This window comes from Pezoporus occidentalis, unplaced genomic scaffold (assembly GCF_034315485.1).
Source record: "Pezoporus occidentalis ecotype Australia unplaced genomic scaffold, CSIRO_AGI_Poc_V1 ctg121, whole genome shotgun sequence".
Taxonomy (NCBI): domain Eukaryota; kingdom Metazoa; phylum Chordata; class Aves; order Psittaciformes; family Psittacidae; genus Pezoporus; species Pezoporus occidentalis.
The window spans coordinates 3,875,062-3,887,687 of record NW_026913006.1 but is presented as its reverse complement, the minus strand read 5'-3'; the positions used below and the strand labels follow the sequence as shown (position 1 = coordinate 3,887,687).

The 12,626-nt window shown below is 36.5% G+C and overlaps 1 protein-coding gene across 5 annotated transcripts in view; it reads right to left on the bottom strand.

The window, feature by feature from the left end:
* Positions 1 to 12,626, bottom strand: part of LOC134157869 (leucine-rich repeat-containing protein 4C) — a 536,647-nt gene that overhangs the window by 47,475 nt on the left and 476,546 nt on the right. For 3 of the 5 annotated variants that reach the window (XM_062607292.1, XM_062607293.1, XM_062607291.1), the window contains one exon: positions 7,576 to 7,708. The exons of the other annotated variants lie outside the window; for them this stretch is intronic. The gene's annotated coding sequence lies outside the window, so the exon portion shown is untranslated. The remainder of the gene's footprint in view (positions 1 to 7,575; positions 7,709 to 12,626) is intronic. 5 annotated transcript variants of the gene reach the window in all.

Genomic DNA, 12,626 nt, shown 5'->3' with positions numbered 1-12,626 from the left:
TCTTTGTTATTAATCATGTTAATTAGAATTTTGATTGAAGCAAGTGAATAATTAGTGGTTTCACTCTGCAACCATCCAGGATGAATAAATTTTATATGCATCTTGAATTAGTTGCTGTGAACACAGACTGATCCAATGTGGTGTGCAAGCCTCATTTTTCAATTTATTTTTTTTTTCTTTTTGGACCATGGCACTTTTTCATCTTTGAAACTCCATTTTTAAATGACCATCAGCTCAGTATCAAACTGAAATTTCTATTAAAAGAACACTTCTTTTTCATGCTGGTAATTTTAAATTCAACTTTTAACTGCAGTAAAGGAAATAGTTATGATGGCTCTCAGATCTATTACTAGTGGATTTTTGCCAACCTTACACATTATTGTGGAAATCAGCAACTAGTTGTAATGTTTAATATGTACTTAGACTGTGCAGCATTGAATCTTTAGTATTCCTAGAAAAACTAAATAGGGGTACTTAATGCAACTGGACAAGATTATCTAGTTTAGCTATTAACCCCTTACTATGAAAATTTCTACTTATCCTTAAGAAAGTAGACATGACTGAAGAAACTTTTCTCTTTTTAGACATGTTGAGATGATTTTCAATTGTAGTATCTCAGATCCTCAAAGAGCTATAAAGGTATGTGATAATGAATTTAAATAGAATAAGTGGTGCCTTCTGTTGGGAAAGAGGCTCAGGTTTCCAAATCAAAGACAGTAGGAAAGAGGTTTTTACTCCTAACTTTCTTAATGCTTCATCTCTGTGCCTCAGCTTCTTCATAAAATTGGAGTAACGATCAAACAACAGAAGCTGCAAAGATAAACAAATGACCTACTTGATTTCAGAATCTACTTTATCTGAACATGAAGTCTTGTTAAAGAAACCTATTCTGAATGCAATATTTGGAGAAGTTGAGCACTTTCATGCCGCTTGGTTATTTAATACAGTAGCCAATGTGCTGCCATTTGTATGTACTGTATTTTTAAGTGTTGACCAGAGGCCCATGGCGTTTAGGGGCATCTCACATTACTTTATGCATCTGAAGGATTTAATGACTGTGAAGTAGTCAAATATTTTTGTAATCAGCCCAGGGCTGATTAAAAATCATAACTATAGAGGATTAAATAAAAATATTGCTTCCCTCATTGCATCATCTGAATGATGCAGAACTCTTATTTTGTGCTCATGTAGCTCTTTTCATAAACTATCACAAGCATCGCTATAATATAGCAATGTTAGAAAACTATTGGAAAAAATATTACATCAATATGTAATAGCCTAGTTGGCCAATATAAAGCAATGCTTTGATAGATCAGAAATATATTCACAGTTTAGCTTTAGTTCACCTGTGTTAGCTAGTACATTTTATGTTGTATAAAATCAGCCTTGTTTGTATTGTTCCTTTGCTTTACAGAAGAAATGTAGGGATTACTCCCAAAATTATTCTATTTTACTTTACTTCAGTTCAAATATTTGTATGACTGAAATGAACAATAACATACAGGATTAAAGCAATTTTCAGCCTAAAGAGGCACAGCATACCCAGATCTGCCTGGAGATGTGGGCTGCCTCTTTGCCATCTGCTTCAACTCAGGAAGAGCAGAGGACTGTTCTGCCAGAGGGAATTCCTTCCCAAAGGCTGATATTTGGGAACCTCAGTCCCCATGCTAATGCTTAACAGAGTAGTAGGAAGCACTCTCAAGTGTCTCAAGGTGTGGGTGCTTTCCCACTATCTGCATACATATTCTTCTGAGTTTTTCATCTCTAGCAATGTAGATGGCTCTACTGTTTAACTGTGATGCATCTTGCTCCCCAACACAAAAGAGGCTTAAAAATAAAAGAGAAAGCTATACCTAGCAAAACTTGAGATTAAGGTTTTACACAGTGCAAACAGAGCAAACGTCATAAAATACTGTTCTAATCTATGCTTATAACTGTGTTTCATTCACGTTACTCACGCAGATTTCATTCAGTGTGCTCTCCCTCAAAGGCCATATAGTCATGAATTCCACCCTTTCCTCCACTTCTTGTGGCTCCACAAGAATAATTTGCACCTCCAGGCACTTTAATATGGGTTTAAAGGCTCTGGGGAGTTCAGGATGCAGTCAGACACCTTGTGTATATAAGTAGTTTACAATTTGCTTTTTAATAATCTTATTGCCTAATCCAGGCTGTTTATCTGTTTATTCTTTAGTTCTTGTTACAGATTTCAACATCTTAATGATAAATATTATATCAGACATGGGATATAAACAAAACCTGCTATGTAGTTGATCTCTGGTATATTAACAACTTCTCACGGAGACCTCATCTTCTACAACAGATACAAATGTCACATCAATAAAAAGTGATCTGCTTGATGCATCTGAGAGTAAATTGTTTCCCTCCCCTTTACTTTCCTTTAACATGACTGTCAGAAGTGGTTTAAAGTAGTTTGGAGCTGAATTTTTATTATCTATCAGTTATATGTTGCCAAATCAATGGCTAAGCTTTTGCAAATCCCCAAGATGCCAAGGAAATTAAGGAAAGAAATTTTATTATTTGGTATTCAGATCAACTTTCCTGCCACCAGTTTTATTCTACTGTAGTAAAAGCAAAAATTACAGTAAAGTAAGTGTTAAAAATTTCAAGACAAGATCCTGGCACATTACAGGAATGAGAACTTTTCAGAGGATGGTACCCGAACATTCTGTCTTACAAACAATAAATACCCAAAACTGTTCTTCAGTATTATAGGACCAGTTTTCTACCACCTATCATAACAGAACTCAGGAAGAGGAGCAGAACATTTAAGAAATTAAATAATAATGGATAAATTATTATCTGGATGGGGCTTTGAGCAACCTGGTCTAGTGGAAGGTGTCTCTATCCATGGCAAAGGGTTGGAACTAGATGAGCTTTAAGGTCCCTTCCAACCCAAACCATTCTATGAAATAAAGATATAAAACAAAAGTGGCAGATGAATGAGAAACAACCCTAGAAAAGAAGTAAATTGAGACACTGAATCATTGGCATCTTGGGATGTCAATAAAGGATGAGCTTTCCTACCAGTTTTTAATTAAGGAGGGATTTCACACAGTAAGTTTAAACAAAAAGAATACAGCACTTTCCCCCACAGAACATACCAAATTTGTTATATACAGCATTATCAGCTGTGGAGAGAGCAATGGATATAGCACTGAGTAATGCAGGTGAAGGCTACCTGGTAACTCATCTCTTTCATATTTGACTTCTCAGATCATTTCAGAGATCCAACAGTCTATTCTTGTCATATCACAGTCTTTTATCTTTGGTGAAATATTGAAGGAATTGCTGCTAATATTCCCTGTCTCCATTTGTCTCTTGAGGGTTATTGACTTTGGTTATGTCTAAGGGTTCTTTCTTCTAAGATAAAGCCCTAGAGGTCTCTTGGTAAAAAAAAAAAAAAACAAACCACCACTAACAAAAAACAAACAACAAAAAAATGAACAGAAGCTTCCCAGGTTTTATTATTTAACTTAAAAGCTTTTGACTCTTCCATAAATCATGGAACATGACTGTTTTCCTGGCTGTTAGAAGAGGAAAACCAAAACCAAACACAGCATTAGCTACCATGACTTTATTATAAGTAGCCTTGAAGGGCACAGAGATCACCCAAAATATAAAATGTAGAACCATTCATTTTAGAATAGAAAAACACCTGAAACAAATATTTTATCATACAGAAGAGCAAAATGCAGTCACTTGTAAACTGATCAGTTAAAGAAATGCACAGAAAGAGCTCTGTTTTTTGGAATAATGTGAAACATTTATAATTTCCACCAGAAGCAGAATCTGGTTCTGGTCAGAATTCAAGAGCATATACTTAGTACTGATATCAGATCAATATCATTAGACTCCAATGAAGATGAAAGCCTCTTACTGAAAATATAAACTACTTTTTCCCATCAAGATTTCAAGTTATATTAAAACAGCACCCTTATCTTCCCCTTCCTTCAGTCAAAATGGCATTTCCAACAATAGTTCACATGAAACACAATTTAAGCAGTGAATCAGAGACTGAAACATCAATCCTTTAAACTTCCTGTTTCTCATTAAGTGTAGAGGTGGAGAAGTTCAAACTTCATTTAGTATGTTGCAGATGAAGATATCACAATGTCATCTCATCTAATTTGAGTTTCCTTCCATATTTGCCCTGAAGGTTGTAACTTCTTTTCCCAGTGTAAAGCCTGGAATCCAAACTGTTCTCTGTGTCATTGAGATTAGATTCATAGAATCATAAAATATCTCAAGTTAGAAGGAACTCATAAGGATTATTGAGTCCAACTCCCCACTTCTCACAGGACTATATAAAACTGAATCATATGACAAAGTTCATCATCCAAACACTGCTTGAACTCTGACGGTCTTAGTGTCATGACCCTGGGGAGCCTGTTCCAGTGACCATCACCCTCTCAGTGAAGAACTTTTTCCTAATGATGCAGGTTCATTTCATTTCCTTGTGTCTTATTGCTGGTCATCAGAAGGAGATCAGCACTCTCCCCTCCACTGCTCCCCTTGAGGAAGTTGTACAATGTAATAAGGTCACCCCTCCGCCTTCTCTTCTCCAAACTCAACAAATCAACTGACCTGAGATGCTTCCCATAAGTCTTGCCCTTGCTTCCAGTGTCCATACATTTTTCATTTCTGCCTAAATTCTAGAAGATTCCTGCTTAGCTAAGCCAGTCTTTTGCCCCTCTTCCTTTACTTCCAATACTTTTGAATTGTCTGCTCCTGTGTTCTTAAGAGATGGATCTTCAAAAATGACAGGCATTCATGGACCCCAATACCTTTAAAAGCAGATTCCCAGGATACCTTACTAACTAGTTCATTCAGCAGCGTAAAGTCTGCTATCCCCATGTCCAGGGTTGAAGTTTTGCTGGCAGTTTTCCTGCTTTCACCAGTGATTTGAAACTCAACTGCTTCATAGTCACCGTGACCAAGACAGCCAGCAATCACCACTTCTCTGTTTACAAACGACAGATCCAGAAGGGCATCTTTCCTAGCTGGTTCTTTTAGTACCAAGAAGTTCTCTTCAACGTGCTTCAGAAATTTCCTGGATCTGTTTGTGTCCATTGTAGGATATTCCTAGTTGATGTCTGGGAATTTAAAATCACCTGTAAGGACATGGGCAGTAGAGATCAATTCCTTCCACAATCCATTGGTGTCATCCTCCACCAGGGTGGTCAATAGTAGAGTCCCACAGCAACATCTGCTGTATTTGCTTTCCCATTCATCCTCTACCCTGAGGCTTCCAACCATGTCACCCGTCATTACCACGGAATCCAATCCCTCCCTTACATATAGTCCACCTTGCTTACCCTGCCTATCCCTCCTGAAGAGCCTATAACCGCCCATCATGGCACAACAATCACAGGACTCATGCCACCAGGTTTCACTAATGCCAATGACACTACAGCTCTGGAACTGGGCCAAAGCTTCTACCTCCTAATGCTGTGTGCATTACTATAAAGACATTCCAAATGTGCTCCAGCATATTCAGCAGATCTTGAAGCAGACTGAAGGACCTCACTAGCCCACTGTCCCTTAAACATTGACATGCTGTCTTCAGGCTTATTTCTAGCACACCTGATTTTATACTCTTCCCCCTTCAAAGCTAGCTGAAAGCTGTTTCAGTGAGCCCTGCTAATTCTTGTGCAAAGATCTTTTTCTCCTTTTTGAGAAAGGATTATCACAAAAGCATCAACAGAGGAACATTACATGTTCCATGAGAATTTTCATATAAGTCTACCCCTTTTATGGGTAGAAAGAAGGCACCTGAAAGATAGCTAGGGACTGAACCTATTTGAAACTATTCTTGTCTTTGTAGTAAATTGCTTCAATCTTTTGGTAGAAACTACTGGACCCTCACTAAAACAAACAAACAAACAAACAAAAAAAAAAAGCCAAAAACATGATAACTCATTTCTTCTACACAATAAAAAAAAAACAAATTATGTCTGGAGAATCTAGGTTGAATTGATTAACAAGAACTTTGAGTAGCAGAGTCTTGAAAAGCAGATTATGAACTGAAAACTGTCACTATTTTTATAAATCCAGGAAGCAAGATCTGTGCTTACTCTCACTTTCCTACATCAAACCTTTCCTCTGTCACAAATGCATTTAGAACTTCTCCCAGGTAATAAAGTAGTTTCTGTTCTTTCCAGAGGAGAAGGCTTCAGACTCTCTATCACAGCTAAAGGTAACACAAAGACACAACTCTCACTAATATTATACGAGCACAGACTGGTTTGGTTTCTGGCAACTGCGAAGCCTGGTGAAGCACAGAAACAATTTGTGAATTGCAGTAGTGGAATATATGAATTACTTTAATTAATGAATACCAGAGAATTGGAGAAAGATCATCAGCAAGAATAAGGAAGGCATTTCTCCGAGACATTTGAAAGCTTAACCTAGTACTCAACTAGACAAAACGTCTATACTCTTGAACAAAGAAAAAAAGATTTCCTAATTAAATGATGTTTTGTGTTTTTTTGGCATCTTATGAAATATGGGAATAGATCCTTATAAAAGCTTTTGCATCAGAAATCCCATTTTATTTTCCACCAGTGTGATTTTCTATTGTTAATATTCTTACATGCTGCAAAATTAAGACACTTTAATAAATGAAAGCAGCAACTCAGCCTGTCAAGTATTTCAGAAAGTACCATGGGAAATGACTGGTTTCTGAGGAGTGAACAAAATCATTTCAGCAAACTTAATTTTAGTTTAAAAAACTAACAAACTGGGCTCAGAAATAGACCATATAGATGAGCTTTTGGGACAGCAGAGAAACTTAATGTCCTGGTACTTCATGGCTCAACTCTACTTCTTAACGGGAAGGAAGAAGCTGTTATGCTGAGGCATGACAGGTCATAAAATCATAGAAACACAGACTGGTTTGGGTTGGAAGGGACCTTAAAGCTCACCTAGTTCCAACACCCTGCCATGGACAGGGACATCTTCCACTAGACAGGTTGCTCCAAGCCCTGTCCAACCTGGCCTTTTGTTAATATGCACATTCTCTTGGACTTCTGAAATGCTAGTAACAAAAACATCCATAGTTAAGGCTTCCGGGTGGAAAGTTTCCACAAACACAACAGTCAAGCCTGGAAGGTGAGATTGAAATAAACCAACCAAACAAGATTATGTATGGTTAAAAATAAAGCCATTAAGTCTCCGTTTGAAATAACATTTTATTCTGCTCAATTGTTACATGGCTGATAAGCTGGCATTTTCATGTGTTTCAAGCCCTATAAGGGATTTCTTCAAAAATTACTGTATACTTTCAATATGTAGTCTCGAACAGGTCCACAGGAAGACAAGAAAACCCCTTTAAGATACAGCATTCAAAATCTCCCTTGCACAGGGAAGGGTGCTGTAACTCAATGCAGTTTAAGAAGCTCTTGAAATATTTTCAGGTGACTCTGTATGAACACTCAGACAGCATCAAAGATATGTGCTCCCATTCCCTAGCAGTTTTCTGCCATGCATTCCAGCCATGACACCCCTAGAGTCTAAAGTCTGACTGCATAACAAGATCCTTACACGTATTACCTTTGCAGTAGGTTTACCATCTTGGGAGGTGATGTTTCTCCTCATTTCCCAAACTACCCCTGGACCTTCTCATCCTACTAGCCCACTAGAAGCTATTCCATTCAGTTGCCTGGATGCCCCCACAGCATCCACCCTGTGAAAGAAACAAATAATGAAAAACTGTGATGCAGTGATTAAATCTTCTAGAGACATAATCTGAAGGAATTGAAAATAGCTGAAGTAGACTAAAACATGGTACACTGTGAGAAGGGAGGGAAATTGGAGGATTATAGTGCCCCCCTCAATGTACTTGTATGTATAATACAGCTGCTGAAGGCACAGCTAATTTCAGTTAGGCTAAGACACAAATATAAGCAGAGATTTCAAATCTCAGTACTTAGTCAATAATGTGATCACCTAATCTTGCATACAAAAACCTTGTTTATTGGAAATTCCTGCATTTTCGTATGCTTAGCAGTAAAAGGAAGGGAGTGTGTGTTACTGCTATATTTCTGTAATGAGTAACTTCATCATATATCATACAGATTATAGCAGTAGAAATTAAGTCTTTCCTTGTGACAGTGAAACACAAACACCTTTTGAGGGCAAGGTACACCTTCCAGCCCTGGAAACTTCTATCATTTAGAGTCTTACATGCACATTGGTAAAAATTAAAACTGGACAAATATTTAGAAATTAACTACCTTGCTAAATAATTTTCAAGTTATAGCCTGGATATACAGCACCAAACTCCTGTTGCAGACAATGAATAAAAATAAATTAGAAATAATAACCATACATATAATTCCATAGCTTTAAAATGGGTAGGAAAAAGATATAAAACAGGCCTTTCATTTCAAATCTTTTAAAAACATTGCTCATTTACTAAAGAAAAATAAATTCTACTGTTGCTTGGTTATGAAAAAAGTAAATGGAGACTCCAGATAACCCACAAGTCACTGATTCTCTTTCTCAAAGCCCTGCCTCCTTTCTCTTCCTTTGGCCTCAGCTGCCTAGCAACCTTCACAGAGCTTTCTGTCTATACTAACTCTGGAGAATTTTCATTTGTATACTTATTTATGAGAATGTTTATGAGGAGTCTACAGAAGCAAAAAGCTGTTTTCTCCTTTCTTCCTTCTAGCACTACACTCAAAACATATCACTTCAGTATCTCAGTGAAAAACACAACCTTTGCTTTTCAAAGAGAGATACCTACCTCTTTGAAATTGCTTGGGAACTAAGTAAATCCTATTTTCATGAGACAAAAGATGTCCCTGTAGGAAGCTCCTGATGTAATAGGCACTGATTTCTTGCTCTCCCCATGGATTTGATTCATTTATAAGCTTTTCACCCTGAAATATGAGATGAGTATGTAAGGCTCCTGATTTCAGGGAGGCTGGAGCTTCTACTTAACATGAAGAGAGAGTTTGTGCTGCTCTACTGGGTCACCAGCAGTTTTTGCACTATCCAAGCACTGGGGGAGAATGGAGATTAAAACTGATCTCCTGCTGTGTCTGTGACTCAGACTGGGACAGTCTGGAAGTTATGGATAGGAATACTTATTACCATAAGTAGTTTGAAACTGAATGCAGACTATCCCTCCCTAAACAAGTCATCAGCTTTCCATGGAAGGGCTTATTTCCTTAAGGATCTTTTTTTTCCTTTATTATTTGTGAAAAATTGAGGATGCTATAGAAAAGATCCCTACAATATATTTAAAAAAAAAATATATCCTTATTTTCTTGCCAATTCTATTCAAACAGCACTTTGCTAATACTTTATGCTCTGATAACACAGAGATGGTCAAAGATGTGTCCTGAAGCACCTATTAGGCTCTTCTAAATGATGTGGGAAAGGCATGCCTGGCTTGCAGTCACATGGTGGTGATATGGTTTTTGTGTCTGGACACTTCTGACTCCTGAATTCATATGGAAAATTTTCCATTTACTTCTGGATCAAACTGATACCTGAAACATAACAAATCCAATACATCCTGGGACATAGCAATATGCCTTGATCACTCCATTACATTTCTTTCTGACTAAGTAGATCTGTAGCTGTGTTTTGTCATTAAGTATCATACAGGGAATCTTAGAATCATAGAATTATAGAATAATTATGGTTAGAAAGGACCTTAATATCATCAAGTTCCAACCCCCCTTGCCATGGGCAGGGGTGCCTCACACTAGGCCATGTCTCCCAACATTCTGTCCAATCTGACATTGAACACTGTCAGGGATGGATCATTTATCACTTCTTTGGGCAACCTGTGCCAGTGCCTCACCACCCTCACAGTAAAGAACCTCTTCCTTATATAGCATCCGAATCCTTCCTATTTAAGTTTGAACCTATTGCCCCTTATCCTATTGCTAGAGTCCCTGATGAAAAGTTCCTCTATGGCATCCATATATTGGATGGTATAGCAGTGTTCAGTGAAATAAAACACAAGCAATGACATAAATGGTAGAATATTATTAAAAAAAAGCTTCATTTTTCAGAGGTACTTATGAACATGAAAACATCCATGGAACTGAAATATGCAAAATGATTCAGCAAACTGAAGGAAGAAAGTTACTGGGAATAACCATAAACAATTTTTTAAGTTGCTTTACCTCTGTTATCCTGCACAATGACTTAAGTTTGTAGTTCCCATAAAATCTCTTGATTTGCACTCTTCCGAGTTATTGTAATACAAATAAATTCCAAGTATAATGCAAAATTAATTAGTTGCTTATTTGAGAAGCAGTTTCCCCAAGCATATGTTCATTTATCCACAGAGTATCTTATTAAAGGAAAACGGAATATGTGGTGTTTCCCTTCCTTGCTAAGTATATTCTATTATTTCATATGCTCTTCAATGTTAAACCAAACTTGTAAAAATCAACCTAATGCAGAATACCAGAAGCATAGACTTACATGTCTGTTATCTTCCCTACTTTTGTAAGGTCTATTTTTAATGAGTTCAAGAATGTGCAAATAGACAACGGAAGTGAAAAATTTTCTTTTCATGTGTATTTATAAAAAATTGTTTATAATAGGCTTTTCTACAGAATGAATAAAATGGGAATTGTGCCAAAGCAGCTACCAAAGGAAATCCTTTGGAAATTAGCAAAACCTAGAGAAAATTAAGTATCTCAAGATATATGAAAAAATAATTGCAAGCAGTCTCATCCTAAATTTGAAAGACTATATTTAGGCACTAGATCTACTACATCTACAGTGGAAAAATCTCACCTGCCATGCACTTATGGTAACAAAAGAAGAGGAATAGCAAAAAGGCTAGTTTTGTTCATCTTCCTCCCTTTCTCTGTTCCTCAAAAGAGATGCAAAGTGGCGTAGTTTTCTGGATGCCAACAAAATGAAATATTAAAGAAGGCTTGGAGACAGTACATTATGAGGAAAATGAAGTTTTTAGTAGGAAAAAAGATGAAAGGAACATTACTGTTAACATAAAAGTATAATCTTTGCTTGAATAACTCACCAAGGAAAATTACAAGGAATATTTAGAAAACAATCAATAGTATTAATCCAATGCTCAGCTCCTCATTTCAAGTACAGTCATTTGACTTTAGAGTTATCCCAGTAACTGATCAAAACTTGGTCTAAAATCCTTAAGTATTTTCTAAAAATATGTTATGGCAATAAGTAACACAAACTCATTGAAGTTATAATCAGGCTTTAGTAATTGTTCTCAAAGCAGTTATTTTTTATAAACTGCAAAAGGATGAAAAAAGCTGAGTAAAAGGAAGACTTAGTAAAAGAAAAACACAGTATCATGCACTACAATGACGACATCATAAATAAAATAGATAAGTAGAAGAGAACAAGCAACTAAACAGTTCCTGCTGTTTTTAATAAATATTACTAGCAGGGTAGTATTCAACCACCAAAAGAAAGGAGGTTATTTTAGATACCCTCTGTTACTATGCTTGGCCCCAAGTTTCCATTCTAGGTTTCTTGTAAGTCCTTTGTCTTATCTGCCTGTTCCTGTGGAAATCTTGGATGCTTTGGGACATGTGAAAGAGAATTAGATGCTTTTATTTATGAATCTAAACCACTTGCAGGCTGTTAGTAAAAATGTGTGTGAGCTCTGGGTATTTGCATGTTAGGTAAAAAGTAAGGGTAAAGTTAATAAATCAGGGAAACCACAGTGTGCTATGATGCCCATATAAGACTTTCAACAGCTCCAGAGGGTATACAGAGAAAATGTTACTTCAGATAGTTTCTTAAACAAAGACATCTTTATGCAGTAAATATGATGAAGTTAAGTTAAATTTCCTCGCTGAGTAACTGCTGACTCACTGTGCAGTAAAACTAGCTACCCGTGTTTTCTTGGTCATTGGCATTCTTGCCAGTTTTTATTCACTTCAGTTGCTAACATATTCTGTTGTCTCAGAGATCTGTTTTATTTTATATGCTCATTAGAATAGAACTTTTTTACACTAAGGAATTGGACGAACCTCTATAAACCTCGATTATTTATTGCAAGTCATAACTACACCTTTTCCTGGAAGTAAAATCCTGCATAAGGATTATTCTCCTGCATGAGACCTATAGTTTCTGTGTATACTGCACTTCTAATTTTTCTTGTTTCAGGAATGCCAGGTGGAAACAAAACAAAGGATAGTTGCATGTCTGGTATGCTAATATTTTTATACTGCTGCACTTGAATTAAGCAGATGGAGATTAGGTAATTCTGCATGGCTATCTCTCAAAACAAGTTTAATTAATGTATAAATATCAATTTCAAAAATGATATTCTCAGCTTTTCTATGTGATCTGCTACAAGCAAAGAAATTCACTCATATACTTCTATTATTGAGTGGAAATATTTTTGTACACCTAATCAATAAATGAGTTCATCTCTGTTGAACCAATCTCCTAGACTACTTGTCTTGCTCAGCCTAACTAATATAAAGCTTCGAGTGACTCATTTCAGAGAAAGAGTACAGTGTGAAAAACAGGTCTAGTGTCTTTTTAATGTGAATGTCTGTGTGTGTGGTTACACAGAATGCCATAAAAAATATTTCCCTCTGATGATATTCCCTCCCCCCCCATTTTTTATTCGTTCT